Source organism: Lepisma saccharinum, chromosome 12, assembly GCF_977018435.1.
Source record: "Lepisma saccharinum chromosome 12, izLepSacc3.1, whole genome shotgun sequence".
In the NCBI taxonomy this organism is placed as follows: Eukaryota; Metazoa; Arthropoda; class Insecta; order Zygentoma; family Lepismatidae; genus Lepisma; species Lepisma saccharinum.
Window position 1 is genome coordinate 24,250,008 of NC_139240.1, and position 19,781 is coordinate 24,269,788.

A 19,781-nucleotide genomic window follows, 5' to 3' on the forward strand; every position below is an offset into this window, starting at 1 on the left:
GTATGAAGCAAAACGGATGTTTCAGAAGTTAACAAAACTTGAGACTTCTTTGATCATAACACTCTTAACGAAAGTGCTCAAACTTTCCATGTCCAAGAAATAAACAAAACCGAAATTATCAAAGTGATAAACGAAAAATCATCCAATGCCTCTGGTAATGATGGAATATTCATAATAATGATTAAACTATTATTACCGCACATCTTATGTTCCCTGACGCACATGGTAAATTTCTCTTTCTGGACTGGACAATACCCTGCCAGCTGGAAAACAGCATGCATTGTTCCGAAACCAACGAAAAAAAGTAATAACATCCCTGAATGACCTTCGACTAATACATCTCTTACTTATATTTTTCAAAATCGCTGAAAAAATTGTTTACAAGCACACTTGCAAGCACATTAATGACCTAGTTCCGCTTCCAAAATGTCAATCCGGTTTACATCCTTCAAACAGCATGGCAACGGCATTACTTGAAATCACTGATGAATTATTACGATCAATCCCAGCTGGAATTTTCTATTGGTTCCAACTAAAATTTCAATTTGATTGAATTGTTTTCAATTGGAATGAATTGGATGCTATCGGTTTCAATTGGAATGAATCAGATTCTATCGGAATGTATTGATTTCAATTGGAATCTCAACTGAAATCAATTGTAAAATCAAGGCAATTTCCAATTGGTGAGTTGTATCCAATTGTAAGTTTGTATATATTGTAGAATCAATATGTTATCAATCCATTTATTGACTCAAAGCATAAGTACTTTGATTCTTAACACCACATTTTCTGTGATTTAGAAGTTAATTGAAAAAACAGCACACTTGAGCTGGATTTCTTCTGAATTCTAATGCATACTACTGATGTCAGATTTATCTTAATAAATACCTAACAAGAACTTTTTCTTAAGAACCAACCCGATCTTAAAGGAGCTAGTAGTTGGAATAAATGTTCACATTAGTTCTTGTTTCTGCAATATGAAATGTCCATGGTTATTCTTATGTGTATGTAATGCAATTGGATAAATGAGCAATCTTTTGATCTACTAAGTCAACCTCGACAGTGTTTTGTTTGTTTATCACTTTCTCAAGTGCTGTGGGTCAGATTCTTTGTTTAACCTAATTAATTGCTGTTTTCGCAGGTATAAAGGAAGAACAAAATATACATTTATGACTGAAGTATATTTTTCGATTTTCTATAAGTGTGTTAATCACAATGAAGCTACAGAGTTAAAAACGTGTTCATATATTTGAAAAAGTTTTGTATGTGAAAGTTTTTTTAAGTTACAAATTTCACATGCTTTACCAGAGATTTATTTCAGTTGTTTTATATGATTTCTCCATTGCAATTTTCACAAGCAATATATTGAAAACAATAAAATACTTTCCAATACAAACTAATTCAATACAATTGACCAATTGGTTCTGATAGACCAATCAGTTCTGATAGTGTCTAAAAACTCATATTGGCTATCGAAACCAATTGGAAGAATTTCCAGCTGGGATAGACAAGAGAATGGCAGTAGCATTAGTATTACTGGATCTCACTAAAGCCTTTGACAGTGTTCATCATGACCTGCTGTTAAGCAAATTCAAATACTACAATTTTTCACCTCCAGCGCTCCGATCGTTTAGATTGTATCTGAACAACAGACAACAGAGAGTATACATAAACGCTGCCATGGCCCCTCCCTCTCTCACCCTGCCATTGGAAACTGATGTCCCACAGGGATCCATTCTAGCACCTCTCCTCTATAACATTTTTACAGCCGACATACCTACCATAAACAATCACAGTAAAGTTCATCTTTACGCAGATGACACTCATCTACAAATTCCTTTTCCACCGAAATTGCCAGATGCAGCCTTTGCTTAATGATGATTTATCCAGCATAAATACCTGGTGTAAAAGTAACAGTCTAAAAATAAACCTACAAAAATCAACTTTCTCTCTTATTGGTTCCCGAAATAGTCTCTCTCTGATAAATCCTAATGAGATATGCATTAAACTACACACATTTATAAACCCTTATTCAACAGATGTGAAAAATCTAGGCGTCATTTTCGATGAACAATTTAACTGGGATATTCATGTCCAAGAAAAAATAAAAAAAAAAGCTTACGCTGTGCTAAGATTGCTGTACAGCTTTAAAGAATGCGTAAAAACAGAGATTAAAATGAGACTAATACAATCACTGATCTTTCCTATACTAGACTACTTATGGACCAAATATAACCGTTCGAAACAAAACCAACATTCAGAAAGTCCAAAATTCATGTTTCCGTTTCGTGTACCATATATGAAAAAATGATCATATCCTCCCAACCCTAAATGCAAACAAAATGTTGAACATGGCCAGATGACGAAAATTACATCTGTGTTGTTTTATTCATAATCTTTTATAAACAAAAACACCTAAAAACCTATATCAGAAATTCAGAAGGGGAATACATGATTACAAGACAAGGGAAAAATCGAAACTCCTTCCATGATGTCCCTCACTAAACGCAAAAACTTCAAACACAAACTAAGAACTCTATTGTTAAATGAATAATTTCAGTGTTCCAGCTCTCACGAATAATAGCTCTCATCTCTGAACCAACTTCCTAAAAACAAGTATTTTCATTTTCATTTTCATTTTTCTTGTTTACTTTCCCCCCTTACATGTTGCCAACCCTTGACTTGAATCCAGGTCTCTGGCATTCCATGCCATTGCTCTACCACTGAGCTACCAACCCGGCCTGTTCTTCCTTGACTTTTCGCTTCCGCTGTCTTACCTGTGTTGAATCCAGCCGAGCCTGCATTTTTCGTCTACAGTAATCTATGTGAAATCTAATATGTAAATAATATGTGGAACTTTAAAGTTTAAAGAAATTTAAAAGGGTTCTAATTTGATGAATACATAGAACTGTGTTTCAACACCAAACTTCTGAACTATTCATAATAAAATAAATAATACAATCATATATAGTGTTTTATTATAAAAAGACAGGATATTACATACAGAGTGTAAAATAGAAAACAAAACATATTTTTAAGGTTCTGCCAGTTCACATAAACCAGTGAAATTATATGGTGATTTCTCAAGAATGGAATTTTTTTAAATATACTCGTATTACATGTTATAACTTACAGAATTCTTCAACATGCATAAAACTACATATTCATTCTCATTCACTCAGAGTAATTCTAAAACAAACCCAAACTTGATCACAAGTTCAGTGTGATTCAAAAGTGTGGAATAACCCAAATAATTTCTTCAGATATCACTGTACATGAGTGGAAACATATGAAGTAACTGGAAGACCACTTGCATCATCCCTATCCAACATCTTGAATTCAACTTAACGTCTTCAAATGGGAATAGGGAGCAAATGACACATCAAATTAATGTCATCTTTTCTGGCAAAGAGAATGGTGAAATCCATTTAACAATGTCTTCAATCATTAACAATTTATTCAATGTTAAGGATAAAGACTACCATTGTTGTGTGCATGCTATTCATCAATGTTTGTTCCTTGTTAGGCAGTGAACCAAGATGACATTGATCAAAGAGCACACTGACACTAGCTTACATTGTGGTAAACAGAGTGCAAGGAAAGTTGCACATCTCTTCAACTGCAGACACACTGAGAGGTGGCTGGCCAATTGATCCTAGTGCAGTGGTGAAACTTGTCCACAAGTTAAAGCAAAGGGAAAGTGTGTGTGGTTACTATCAAGGAACAACCATGGTTCAGGCAATGCTTGTGAAAACAGTTCTGTAGGAATGCTGATATTTTTGATATTAGGAGCACATCTCGAAAGAAGTCAAAAGATGAAAATTAAATTCATCAATTTTAAGTTCAAATTAAATGTTACACTATTATTTTTTTCAGTGAGATAAACATATTTTTAAGAGCTACAAGCAGTGGTTTATAAATATCATTTTAACATGTTGTATTATGTAATCTGCTGAGACATGATCATGTGTACATATGTGACAATGTGCTCAGCTCAGGCCAATAAAATCCCTATCCACAATGGTCACAACATTAAAAATCAAATATCGGTATTATCTTTCAACTACTGGTGACATGTTTGAAAGCATGGTTGAGATCCCTGCTGGATATAGAGACATTCCTCCTGATGTGCATACAATTGATTCTGATAATGCAGACCTCAAGATCCTAAAACATGTGAGATGTGCACAGATTTCTACTTAGAAATACATTTAGAAACACTGATGGTATGATTTCTAAACATTCAATACAGATCATTGTTTGCAATACTTCCTCAATGACTTCTGTTTGGTGTGTAATCTCCTCACATGCATAATAACTTTGTGTTTGTAGACAAAATATTTGATTCAAATTAAACAATTAATAGATTTCCCTTTCTTGTGTGTATCCCTATATGTTCTCTGAAGTAATCTTTACAGGAAAATCTTGTCACAAATTCAGTTTCTCTTTGAGATGAAACATCCTCATATGCCTTTCCAGACAAAACAAATGTTACAAATTGAACAATTTAAAGGCTTTTGTTTAGCATGAATGCACATATGCAAATTAAGACGTCCTTCATATCCGAAACATTTAATCAAATTGAACATTTAAAATATTACTCTTGACTGTCAAGCTTCATGTGTACATTAGGTGCACACCTCCAGAAAAAACATCTTAGCAAATTCAACAATGGAAAAGCTTCTCCATTCTGTGAATGCTCACACGCGCATTAAGTAGGCCCTTAGAGGCAAAAACTGAGTTCTAAATTGAACAATTAAAAGGGTTGCCTTTTGAGTGAACATTCATATGTACACTAAGATCTCTTTTACAGGCAAAATATTTATTGCAAATTGAACAAATGGAAAGGATTCTATCACATGTTTATTAAGGAGATCTTTATGGCCAAAACCCTTGTTGCAAATTACACAATGGAAAGGTTTCGCTCCAGTGTGATCCCTAACATGCTTATTAAGATGAACTTTACAGGCGAAATCTTTCTTGCAAATTGAACAATTAAAAGGCTTTTCTTTTGAGTGAACACTCATACGCACACTAAGAACTCCCCTACTTGCAAAATCTTTGTTGCAAATTGAACAATTGAAAGGCTACTCTTTTGAGTGAACACTCACATGCTTATTAAGATTTCCTTTAGGGGCAAAATATTTATTGCAAATTGAACAACTGAAACCCTTCTCTCCAGTGTGAACCCTCAGATGCTCATTAAGATTATATTTATGTGAAAAATCTTTGTTGCAAATTGAACAATTGAAAGGCTTCTCTCCAAGTGTGTCCCCTCACATGCTTATTAAGATTTCCTTTATGGGCAAAATATTTATTGCAAATTGAACAATTGAAAGGCTTCTCATTAGTGTGAACTCTCACATGCTCATTAAGATGAACTTTACGGGCAAAATTCTTTTTGCAAATTGAACAGCTAAAAGGTTTCTCTGCAGTGTGAACACTCATAAATGTTTTACGCTCAGCATCATGGACAAAACTTTTTTTCGAAACTGAACAATTTAAAAGCATCTGTGGTTCATGGATTATCAAATCTCCTTTGGCAGAGAAAGTGTTGTTGGAGATGAGACCTATACATTGCTTTCTCCTGTTATTAGCTCTGGAACCATCAACATATGTCTTGCTTGGAAGGGTTTTTGGTGAAGGTTCAGACTCAAAATTTTCTTCTCTACTGGTACATTCTGTAATTTCTCTTGGCTGCTCTTGTTCACTTAACTTTCCTGCAGACACTGGCAAATGTGGAACTGACCTTGGGACATCTTGTATCTGTTCCTCCACATAATTCTTGATCAGGTAGCTGAAAAAAATATGAAACAAATGTAGTTTCACTTTCTGATTAAATAATGAGAATGACTAACATGTGCAAATCAATGAAAAGAAGGGGAACCAGTCTGGGGGTTGAACATTTGTAAGTAATTCATTCACAGTAGTCAGAATTGGGGAATGCCTCAAATGATTTAGTTGTTGCATTTGCCTTACATATTCAGCTACACACTATGTCTGCTCCAATAACATTTATTAGGCACAAATACATGTTACCCTTCACCCTTCTCTTTCTTTACAATCCTTTCAAGATTGTAAGTACTTGTAAAGATGAGTGCCATAGAAATTACAAATTGCTACTATAAATATTCTCTACATATTAAAATTACAAAAAGTCATTGTAAAAGGGCAAAATTCTTTTAAAAAATTCGACAATTGGAAAAAGAAGCTTCACATTTTTAGGGGTTTTCTGAGTTTTCAACATGCCTGTACGTACTCGTTTATTTCAGTCCCCACTTCCTTCTTCTACTTCTATGGCACTGCAGCCCGATATCGAGCCCTGTCTTCCATGCTTCTCTGTCCAAAGCTTTCCTCCTCCAATTTCTCATTCCTAACATTCCTTTCATATCTTCTTCCACAGCCTTCATACATCTTCTCTTGGGCTTCCCTACAGATCTTCTACCTCCTATAGTACTACAGTATATGCATCTAACTTTGGTAAGCGATGTGCATCCATTCTTTGGACATGTCCTGCCCACTCTAGTCTTTTAAATTTTATAAAGTGGGATATACATTGGGTAAGGATGCCAAAATCTATTTTCACCACAGATGCAGAAATCACTGAATCTGAATATACACATCAATTTCACAACTTCCCTCTCAAATGAAGACTTTTTAACAATTTGGATTTAGAGGAGCTGCATACATACATGTAATGCATGTCTTTCATCGATTGCCGGATGCTGTGGCTGAGTGGTTAGCACGTGTTTTAATGCATGTCGGTCCGTGCCCTTCTGGTAGCAATCTCAGGGGGCACGATGATATGCGGTTTTGTGTATGGAAGCTTGCCATCTCTTGGGGGGAGGGGATGTACGTATTTGTAAACACTGCTAGGATATCTCCAAATCATGCTACAGTGTAAGAACATTTTTCCAGCTCCCACTGCTGTCTAGGATTACTACTGTAGGAGTTGGAGTCCTGCCCAATTCTGGTCATGTTGCACATTTGATTTCACACCATTGTCAATTGGAGCTATGTAGAGAGACTGGATTTGCTGTATTATTGTTGTTATGATAAGGCCTTTCACATTCTTCGACCCCGCTTGCTATTTGAAAAAATTGAGTTGACCCCAGCCTACCCCCTTCTGGGGGGCCCGGGTAGGGAATGGTTGGCCTCAAAACATTTCCCCCTGAACATCATGGAATACGTGTTTTGCCATTTCTTCCTATTTACAGCCTTTCTCACAATACCCAGGGTGGGGTGAGACATTATGGACACCCTGTATAGTAAATACTAAGGGGCTTGAGATGGAAACAGAGAACTGAGCAGTAGACTGTAAGTACGTACATAATTTATTATAAATGATATTATTTACAATTACGAGTAAATATGTCACTGCATATGCACTTTCTTCAAGAAAATTCCCAAAGGCTTAACACTTATAGTAGACACACTTTTCTTACCTTTTCGCCGATTTTTTTTTTTTTGGAGGCCCTTCACTGTTTCCTTTTGGTGGGGGCCCCAGGGCAATTGCCCCAGTTGCCCATAGGTTAATCCGGCCCTGATTGTATTGTTTTCCTAAGCCATTATCGAGAGGAATAGTATTGCATAGTTACCATTCATATGAACAGTAAACAAAATACACCATAAGAAATACACTCATTATCAACTCGCTGGATATATGTATAAATACTACACATAACACTATTTCTATGTAAAGAATGTGAGTAATTTTTTGTTCAAATAAGAAAAAAAACACAGCAAGAAACTACGATAAGGTACGTCTGTTTTTATGAGCAGCTACAACCTAGTTTAAATCCAGTGGCGTGCGGTGATCATTTAGATAGCCCAAGCACTGAATATATAATTCTTAAGTAAACAATAGCAAATGAAGGGGCAAGCTTGCCTTGATAAAAATCACAGCTGGTAATAGTTCTTTCATTTTTAAGCTGGTCATCAAGTGCAGTTTCTATTCTGTTTTTCCCAAAAGCAGCTATAGCTACAGACGATCGTAGATGGTTCACAGACAGTCCGTGCTGGGCTATTGACTTCACTAAATTTCCCAAATGCGTGTACCCAGTTTTGGTCCAAGAAGTATTTCTATCATTTCCAAACAACAGACAATACCAGCAAAACACCGCATTCAGCTCAGCGCTATCGGTTAACCAGTCACATTTGGTATACATATTACACTGAAAATGTCTATTAGTGAATTTACTGGTGTTTTGAACCAAGTTCGGTAGTTCTGGTGTTCGCCGTCCATTTTTAATTATGTATCTCATTTTTTAATTTTTTTTATTATTATTATTTAAAGAAAGAACGGGCAGAAAACGGCTTGGACAAAAGCTATATTTTATAGTACACATTGTCCTATATTACTAGATACTAACTGGTACCTTTACATATTTTCATATACATTCGGCAAACCAAACCCGTAAACTGAGTAAAACCGAAAACAATACGAGTTGAAACACTCCGATACACTCTCGAACTCCCTGTCCGATGCTAAAATTAGCTTCGGTTGCAGAAGAAATACACGCACATGGCCCGTGACCTTAAGGTGCACACGCAACTGTCGGCAGTTGCCACCTTCATCAATTCCATCATATCATCACTCATCCTCATTGCAATTAGCTGAAAGTGGCAGAAAGGTAACACTAAATAACATAAATCATTCAAATCAAATCACTGTCTCCAACTTATTAACCAATAAATGCAGTTCTCAAAGGACATAACAAAAATCACAAACAGAACAACCTACAACATTGACAATACAAAGGGTGAACTCCACCACTGCAGTGCGAAGCTCAACAATACAGGGTGAGCATAAAGTATTTCCCTGATTATGAATATTTATATCTCAACTTCCACGGCAGATAGGCAAATAAAACCTATGGCAATAAGTAGTGCAATACATCAAGTTTTTTCCATTTCTTTGTTTTGTCTGATTCTTATTCTGATTCCCATATCATGGCCACCGCGTTCGCCGGACATAACCCCTCTTGACTTTTTTATGGGGTTACGTTAGGGACACAGTGTTTAGTTCACCAGTTCCTGATATGTAAACTCTTCAGACACGAATATGGAATGCTATAGAGATGGTGACGGAAGAGATGTTGGCAAAGACATGGAGAGAAATTGAGTATCGCCTAGACGTTCTAAGGGCAACAAAGGCAGCACATGTCGAAGTGTACTGATAACAAAACATTATGAGTTAAGCTACTATTTCCAACAAACCGCATATCTGTATCTAGCATAGTCCTTTAGCAATAAAAGTTTGTAATCAGGGAAATACTTTATGCTCACCCTGTATAGTATCAAAATATAAAAAGCATGCCGCAAGAATGATTTGATTTGCGTTTGATTTAGGATGTCCAGCACAATTTATATAATTAGAATAATCATGAAAATAGGAATAAAATACTAAAGTATGAAATAAAATAGAGAACCCGAATTTCTAGAAAGATCAGAACAATCGAATCCACAAGACACGCCAAATAATAATAATTAACAAATAAAAAAGTAGAAACGAGAACCACAAGCAGGGACGTCATTAGGGGGGGCACTGGCCCCCGCAAACATCCACGTGGCCCCGGCAAATGTTTCTGTATGTTACTGGAAATTTTAATTTGATGGCAAATATTGCAAAATTGTTCTTCAGTAAATTTTGCTTACAGTTTGAAACACTGCTCCCAAGTTTTCCGCAACATGAACGCCAAAGCAAGACTTGTCTTTCTAATACTCATTTTTCTACTTTTCTTGCCTGTTGAAAACAGATGCAACGCAGGAGCTGCCGCTAATGATTTTATAGCCCGTCCCGTTAAGGGAACTCGGAGGTATTTTGAAAATGCACTTTTCCTCCGTGCCAGGTCAAAATTCGCGCCGATTGACTGGTAAGCGGTAACAGGTGTCCGTCGGGATAGAAATCACTCTTTCCGGAGCTCCTTGGAAACAATTTTCATTCCTGTCTCAGATTACGGAGACAGTCAGAGTGTGGTGTGTGTGATAGAAGTTGCAAGATAAAACTTTAGGGGGAAGTGATTGCCGCTAACACATGGCTATAATGAAGAATAAGCCACCCCTCATTTATGGAATATAACGAGGTATGTACTAAATTATTAGCAGTGATCTACACGCTTTAGATACATTAGCTTTTCAAATTCTAAAGCACTTTCTGTTATCATTTGTATAATAACTCAAGGAAGATGGCAGAGTAGTTAGCACATCGCACTACAACACCAGTGGTCCTGGCTTAGAATCCCAGCCTGGGCATGGATGTTTGTGAGTTCCCATTCATCAATTTCATCATATCATCGTTCATCCTCATATTCGCAAGTTAGCCAAAAGTGGCACTAAAAGCGAACTAAAATAAAGCAAATCAATCAATCATTACTCACAGAAGCGGAAATCTTCTTCTTATGGGGCAGTGTACTCAACTTGTGCAATTTCGAGAGAACGTTTTCTAATTCCACTTGTAGGTTGGTTATTTTTTTTTGTTGCTCTTCGTTAATCGCGGCGGTGAGGATGAATGATGAACTGAAGAAATGGTGATTGGACAAGCATGATACACCCATGCCTGACCAGAGTTAGAGCCTGGGGCCTCTGGTTTCATAGCGTATTACACTTACACGTCGGAGCGGAATTTTGTAAAAACTGTAAAAGTGGGCTGAAGGAAAGTACCATCGCTGGGTGCATAAAAAGCCACGTTCGGCTGATGTATAAAAATAAAATTAGCCAATATCTGTTATATTCAGTGCCATCAAATATTCAGTTCTGCATTCACAAACAAGATTATTTTTTGGAGAAATTAGACCTAAAATGTATGTAAAATTTGTTATCCAACGTCATCATTCTTGAAGTCCACAACCAGTTGGAAAACAGACAGGGACCTCCCCGAAGGGTAGTGGGTAACACAATCGCCTCGAAATAAAAGGTGCTATTTTCGATTCTGGTATAAACTATATGAGATGCACAGCAGAGGATTTATTGGAGTTATATTCCCATATGACAGATCCATCGCCGCATTTGAAACCCTAGCATGGAAGTGCCAGGGTGAAAGAAAAGGGAAGTCTGTAATTCCGATGTTTCAGTTATCTTGGCGCAAGTATACACCGCTCAAGGATATGTCGGCGTCTGTTACATTATGATCACTGAAATAACAGACAAGACAACATCCATTTGTATAAAATTATATTGTCAAAACCAACATGGTTATTAATATTGCGTAATGATTACTTATTGTTACACACACACACGTGCGCTTGCAGTATCACAGTAAACCACCAATATTATTTATAATAGGGAGTGTGTTTACGGAGGGCCCTCAAGTATCAACCCTTCTTCCACGTATTACACCGTGGACTGCATTGCTGAAGATTAATTTAGCAGCGCATCGCCTGATAATGTTCGCATGAGCACGTGAACACTCATGTATATGTTCTAAATTACGTAAATATTAAATGCACACACATATATTTCTTCGAAATAATACTTTTTTGATGTTCGAGTATACACACACAATTTAGTCTGATACGACGTCTTTCACAAATACATTTATTTACAATTAAACAAACAAAGCTCGGATTCTTCCATTAGATTCTCGACTTTACATTATTTACGTTTTTCTCTACTTTGAATTTCCCAGGCTTGCTCCAGACCTATGTCAGAGTTTCCACCCAAACATAAGAGTATAAAGGTCCAAAAAGCACATTCATTTCGTAATCAGCACCATGATACCACATGTATCATCGGGCCAGTACGACCTTACTCTGATGATACCATATTGTATCATCGGGGGAGTAAAGGTTAAGTCTCTAAATATTACGTGGAAAATGCATTGAATTATCATTTTTTCTTGTCCGTATGGGAGTAGTAAGGGGACTTGTTAACAGATGGTGGGGATAAGAGTGGGTGGCGCCATCCGATAGTTGTCGGACGTCGTAGTAAGGCATTTTGTTGGGCAAACTGAAGGAACATGGAAACAAATATGTTCCATTGAAACATACGATTCTTGTCGAATATCGCCACCTGACAAAGTATCTCACTACAACATGCGACAGAAATTGCATGAACTGCAACATCTAACAAAAATCGCATGCATAAACAAGAAGAGCTTGTGATTGCAAATATGCTGCTGATAGTAGTTGTGGTGTGTTTGTGTGTGTCTTGTGTAGTAGTTGTGCTGTCTAATGTGTTTGTGTTTGTCTTGTGTAGTAATTGTGCTGTCTAATGTGTTTGTGTTTGTCTTGTGTAGTAGTTCATCCATTCATATTGGGGGTTAGGCGTAGAGCTGACAACTCTGCACTGTAAAAAAAAAAATGTCAAGAAACAGCAAAATAAGGCCATGGATGTTCCCAAGGTAAAATATTCCGGAGGTAAAATAGTCGCCCGTTCGGATCTCCGGGTGGGGACTACTTTGGGAGGTCCCTGGACTAAGGATAAGATCTACGTTAGGAATAAGGATATTAAATTAGGCACCTGGAATGTTCTGAGCCTTTACCGGCCTGGGACATTTCAGTGTACAGTTAATGAGATAGTTAAGTATAAATTAGATGTAGTAGCTGTCCAGGAAGTTAGGTGGCCAGGAGAAGGGAATTGTAAAACTAAAAATTATACTTTTTCCTATGGTGGTACTGAAAATCATAATTTTGGAACAGGCTTTTTCATAAATAATAGAATTATCTCGGCTCTTAAAACAGTAGAATTTATTAATGATAGGATATCATATGCAGTTTTACAGGGTAGGTGGTGTAAAATTATTTTAATAAACATACATGCACCAACGGAAGGAAAATATGATAATACTAAAGATGATTTTTATACAGAGTTAGAACAGGTCTTTGATAAATTTTCTCAGTATGATATGAAAATTCTGTTAGGTGACTGTAATGCACAGATTGGCAAAGAAGAGACATTTAAACAAACGATTGGTAAAGAAAGTCTTCATGAATTAAGTAATGATAATGGTATAAGATTGATTACTTTTGCAACCTCAAAGAATTTAATTGTGAAAAGTACCACTTTTAAACATAAAGATATCCATAAATATACCTGGTCTTCTCCAGATGGTAAAACTCATAATCAGATAGATCATATTCTCATTGATAAGAGAAGGCATACTAGTATAATTGACGTTTGTACACATAGAGGTGCTGACCGTGCCAGTGACCATTATTTAGTAATTGCTAAATTAAGAGAAAGACTCTCAGTGATAAATCATAGGCAACAAAATCTAAAAGTTCTAAAATTTGATACAGGAAAGTTTACTGATGAAAGAATTGAGAAAGATTACCAAATTAAACTGTCAAATAGATTTGATGTTTTGCAGGATTTAAATGATGATGAAAACATAAATGAAACAGACGTAAATGAGAATTGGGAGCACATACATAATCCAATAGAATCAGCAGCTAAAGAAAGTATAGGATACCATAAACCGAGAAAAAGTAAGCCATGGTTTGATAATGAATGTCATAATCTAATAGAAATAAGAAATCAGGCTAGACTTAGGTGGTTAAATAACTCTGATGATACAAATCTAAACAATTATAATAGAATAAAGCGAGAAGTTAACTAACGTTTTGAAGTAAAAAAAGAGATTACTTGAAAAGCAAAATTAACGAAATTGAAACAAACAGCAAAAATAAAAATATCAGAGATTTATATAAAGGTGTAAATGAATTTAGAAAGGGGTGGCAACCTAAAGTAAACTTGATAAAAGATAAAGACGGTGACTTTCTAGCTGGCCCAAGCGATATTCTAAATAGATGGAAGAACTACTTTAATGACCTTTTAAATGTCCATGTAGGAGATAAATCAAAAGTAAATGAAGTCCACACAGCAGAACCTTTAGTTCCAGAACCTAACTTGACTGAAGTTAAAAATTCTATTAAGAGGCTAAAGAATAACAAAGCACCTGGCATTGATTTAATACCAGCTGAGTTAATTAAATATGGTGGAAATTCATTAATATGTCAAATTCATAAATTAATTTGTTTAATATGGAATAAAGAAGAAATCCCTCAACAGTGGAAAGAATCCATAATTGTTCCTGTGTTTAAAAAAGGTGATAAAATGAACTGCAATAATTACCGTGGAATTTCTCTACTCTCAACAACATATAAAATATTATCTAACATTATTTTAACAAGACTAACCCCATATGCTAATGAAATTATAGGTGATTATCAGTGTGGATTTAAACGTAACAGATCAACTACAGATCAATTTTTTCACATCAGACAGACACTTGAAAAAAAGTGGGAATATAATCAAAATGTCCATCAGCTATTCATTGATTTCAAAAAAGCATATGATTCGGTCAAAAGAGATAAATTATATAATATATTAGTAGAGTTTGGAATACCTAAGAAGCTTGTTAGTATGATAAAAATATGCACCAGTGAAACAGAAAGTAAAATTCGTGTGGGTATTAATATGTCTGACAAATTTACAATTCATGATGGGTTAAAACAAGGAGATGCATTATCTCCATTGCTCTTTAATTTTGCCTTAGGATATGCTGTTAGGAAGGTAAAAGAAACTAACAAAGGACTAAAATTAAATGGTGTGACTCAATTGTTAGCATATGCAGATGATGAAGACTTACTGGGGGATGATGTGAATACAATTAGGAATAATGCTAAAATATTTTTCAAAACTGCTAAAGAGATAGGTTTGGAAGTTAGTAAACAGAAAACTAAATATATGCTTACAGGCCGAAACCAAGTGTTAGATAATAATCAAAATCTAATTATTGATAACAACTCGTTTGAACCAGTTTCCAAATTCAAGTACTTAGGAGTAATACTAACAAATGAAAATTACATTAAAGAGAAAATAAAAAGCAGGCTTAATTCAGGAAATGCATGTTACTTTTCCCTTCATAAACTTTTGTCTTCTCGTTTAATATCTAAGAAACTAAAAGTTAAAATATACAAAACAGTAATTGTGCCTGTAGTATTATAAGGATGTGAAACTTGGTCCCTTACATTAAAAGAGGAACATAAATTGAGAGGATTTGAAAATAAAATCCTTAGGAAAATCTTTGGACGTAAAAAGGATGAGGAGACAGGTGAGTGGAGAAGGTTACATAATTTAGAACTACATAATTTGTATTCATGTCCAGATATTATTAGATTAAATAAATCAAGAAGACTTAGGTGGGCAGGCCATGTGGCACGAATGGGAGAGGAAGGAGGAGTTTAAAGGATTCTTGTTGGGAAACCTGATGGTAAGAGACCTGTAGGAAGGCCAAGAAGAAGATGGAGGGACAACGTTGAGATGGACCTAAGGGAAATCTGTAGGGATGGAAAAGAGTATATATAACTTGCTCAAGATAGGGAAAGATAGAAGACCTGTGTTGCTGCAGCCATGAACCTTCGGGTTTAAGAAGGCTAGGGAGTTAGTTAGTTAGTTAGTTAGTTAGTTATACATAATTCTTTGTATAGATGGTACAATTCATTGTTATATCTTAGTCTCCATCCATCCCTGTCTCTCACTGGTCCCCACACTCTTCTCAGAAGTTTCCTTTCAAAAGAATCCAGGTCTATCTCAGATTTCTTATTGAACATCCAGCTCTCACATAGTACAATGTTGTGTACAAATCCCTTAACATATTGTATACAAAATTATCGCACCTAGAAATGACGATCTTGGAAGTTTTCCCACTCGTTCACAAATTACTTATTCTAGGTGACTTAAACGCAGATTTCCTTTCTCCCCGTAAACCAGAAACAGTATATTTACAATCAATAATAGACTCATTCGGCATGATTCAAATCATTAACCAAACAACCAGAAAAAAGGCAACCACTCAATCAGTCCTCGATGTAGTAGTAATGGATAACCCGGATCTTGTACGCTCATTTAATGTAACCGATCCCATCAGAATGTCTGACCACTGTTTAATAAATGCGACACTTGCCATCGAAAAAACAAAATTAATAAAACAGTTTATCAAATATCGAAACTTCTCTACCCTCGACAAAGAGATATTCGATAGGGATGCTGCAACAATTGAATGGATGTAAATAGATTAGTTTGACAGTATGGACAATATCCTAATAAAATATAAGCGCACAAAAACCCAGGCAAACTGGGGCTACTACAAAGAACTGAGAAACTTTACCACCTCGATCCAATGGCAGAAAAATAAAGCCTATTTTAGTCATCACCTCCGCTGCAACAATAACAGCAAAGAGTTGTGGAAAAAATAAAAACGTAGAGTGTATATAGTAAAAAGTAAAAATATCAACAACAAGATACCATGAGACTTGAGAAACGTGGATTCAATTAACTGACATTTTTCTAGCGCATGCAGCAAAATGGATGTTTCAGAAGATGCCGTTAACAAAACTCGAGACTTCTTTGATTGTAACACTTATAACGAAAGTGCTCAAACTTTCCACCTTGTAATGATGCGATCATTACTGAATCCTTTTTTATAAATTGTGTATGTCTATGTATTCCTGTACATTTGAGTTCTTGGCCGTTGGGGAGCGGTAAGTTTCCAGTAACGGTTTAGGTCATTAGCAGGGCCTATAAATAGGAAGGGCAGGGGAGAAGTGGGTCTCAGATGTTTGGCGGAGTACAGCAATGTAAGAGGTATCTTTTTCTCTGAGGGAACGGCTGGGTGAGTTTTCTTTCCTTACTATGTGAACTGACGGGGATGTTAACTTTCTTTCTTTTAATACACACACTTGCTCTTTTCACATTATTCCAATGGTTTATTTCATGTGGGAAACCGGGTACACAACACACATATCTTCAGCCACATTTTTTGGTACTGAGGGTTATATTTTTTCTTACTCGTGGAGCCAGTGGCTATGCGAGTCAACACACTCTCTTCAGGAAGGGGGGACAGGGTACACCGGAATGTAATTTTGTGAATAACTGTCAAGAATTAACTTCTGTAAATATAATATGAATAAACCTATATATATATCTAAAAGGAAATGGGCGTTAAGCTATAATTTGAAGAAGTACGTGTCTATTGCCTAAACTAGCATCCACAGAACTTCAGGTACTGCAAGTTTTGAACCTCGGGACAAGGATTCAAAAATGTATGGTTGTGTATATTGTGTATGTTGCTGAGAATCGGCTTAAAAGCACAAAATATATAGATACAACCTGCAAGAAATAAACGAAACCGAAACAATGAAAGCGATAAACGAAGTATCATCCAATGCCTCTGGTAATGATGGAATATTCATAAAATTCATTAAACTATTATGACCGCACATCTTACGTCCCCTGACGCACATTGCAAATTTCTCATTCCGGACTCGACAATACCTGGCCAGCTGGAAAACAGCACGTGTTGTTCCGATACCAATGAAAAAGTAATAACGCCCCTGAATGACCTTCGGCCAATAAGTCTCTTACCTATATTTTCCAAAATCACTGAAAAAATTGTTTACAAGCAAACTCGCAAGCACGTTAATGGCGTAGATCTGCTTCCGAAATGTAAATCCGGTTACCGTACTTCAAACAGCATGGCAACGGCGTTACTTAAAATCACCGACGATTTATTACGATCAATACACACGAGAATGACAGTAGCATTAGTATTACTGGATCTCACTACAGCCTTTGACAGAACCTGCTTTTAAGCAAATTCAAATACTACAATTTTTCACCTCCCGCTCTCCGATGGTTTAGATCATATCTGAACAACAGAGAGTATACATAAACGCTGCCATGCTCCCTCTCTCTCTCTCACCCTGCCATTGGAAACTGCTGTCCCACAGGGATCCATTCTAGCCCCTCTCTTCTATACTATTTTTACAGCTGACATACCTACCATAATCAATCACAATAAAGTTCATTTTTACGCAAATGACACTCAACTACAAATTATATATATATATATATATATATAGCTTTATCTGATACTTTCTCCCCAATCCTACCCGTTCAACCTTTCATTGTATGAAAGAATGATGCGGCATGGCAGTATTGGATGCTTAAAGAATGCCTGAGGAAGGAGGCAGTTGTTTCCCAGAAACGTAGCTAACTTAAGGAGTAGACTCACAAGTACGTAGGTAAAACAGTTTTTATATGATATTTATATTGTGTTCATAATAGAAATATTTTTGAATATTTAATATTGTGAGTAATATGCACCAAATCCAAAATGAATCCCTCAACAGTGGAAAGAATCCATAATTGTTCCTGTATTTAAAAAAGGTGATAAAATGAACTGCAATAATTACCGTTAGTATGTTAGTATGATAAAAGTATGCACCAGTGAAACAGAAAGTAAAATTCGTGTGGGTATTAATATGTCTGACAAATTTACAATTCATGATGGGTTAAAACAAGGAGATGCATTATCTCCATTGCTCTTTAATTTTGCCTTAGAATATGCTGTTAGGAAGGTAAACGAAACTAAAGAAGGACTAAAATTAAATGGTGTGACTCAGTTGTTAGCATATGCAGATGATGTAGACTTACTGGGGGATGATGTGAATACAATTAAGAATAATGCTAAAATATTTTTCAAAACTGCTAAAGAGATAGGTTTGGAAGTTAACAAAGAGAAAACTAAATATATGCTTACAGGCCGAAACCAAGTGTTAGGTAATAATCAAAATCTAATTATTGATAACAACTCGTTTGAAACAGTTTCCAAATTCAAATACTTAGGAGTAATATTAACAAATGAAAATTATATTAAAGAGGAAATAAAAAGTAGGCTTAATTCAGGAAATGCATGTTACTTCTCTCTTCATAAACTTTTGTCTTCTCGTTTAATATCTAAGAAACTAAAAGTTAAAATATACAAAACAGTAATTTTGCCTGTAGTATTATATGGGTGTGAAACTTGGTCCCTTACATTCAAAGAGGAACATAAATTGAGAGTATTTGAAAATAGGATCCTTAGGAAAATCTTTGGACCTAAAAGGGATGAGGAGACAGGTGAGTGGAGAAGGTTACATAATTTAGAACTACATAATTTGTATTCATGTCCAGACATTATTAGAATAATTAAATCAAGAAGACTTAGGTGGGCAGGCCATGTGGCACGAATGGGAGAGGAAAGAGGAGTTTACAGGATTCTTGTTGGGAAACCTGATGGTAAGAGACCAGTAGGAAGGCCAAGACGAAGATGGAGGGACAACGTCGAGATGGACCTAAGGGAAATCGGTAGGGATGGAAAAGAGTATATAGATCTTGCACAAGATAGGGACAGATGGAAGGCCTGTGTTGCTGCAGCCATGAACCTTCGGGTTTAAGAAGGCTAGAGAGTTAGTTAGTTAGTTAATAATTACCGTGGAATTTCTCTACTCTCAACAACAAATAAAATATTACACTGGTCAACAAGACTTTGCTTAACATTGTTCTGTGATGAATTCTTATAGATTTCGACCCACTAAACACAAATCCGGCAACATTTTTTTTTTTTTTTTTTCCGAAATACCAACATTCTGAAAGATATTAACATGTTTTGTTCTCACACTGCTGGCTTAGCCACAGCAATATGGATGTATTTACTCTTACAGTCGCTAGATGGAAGCACAGTTGCTGTTGATTTTAGCTCGTGTAAAGGTCCGAAACTCCCCCTTCATATCTACCTCGTCTGTGTGGTTTATCTAGATGTTTTTGTGTTTTTATCGGTTCGTAAATTTGAAGAGTACAAGCACCCACCTGAATTCCTACTTTGGCCTTGTGGTTGTGTGTTTCAAGGTTGTTTTTTTTTCACCACCATGTCTACTACTTCAGTCCTGTGTTAATCTGCGTTAAGTTCATTTGCTTTGTTATGGAACAGTGTCAGCGGGTCGGAAGTGCAAATTCCA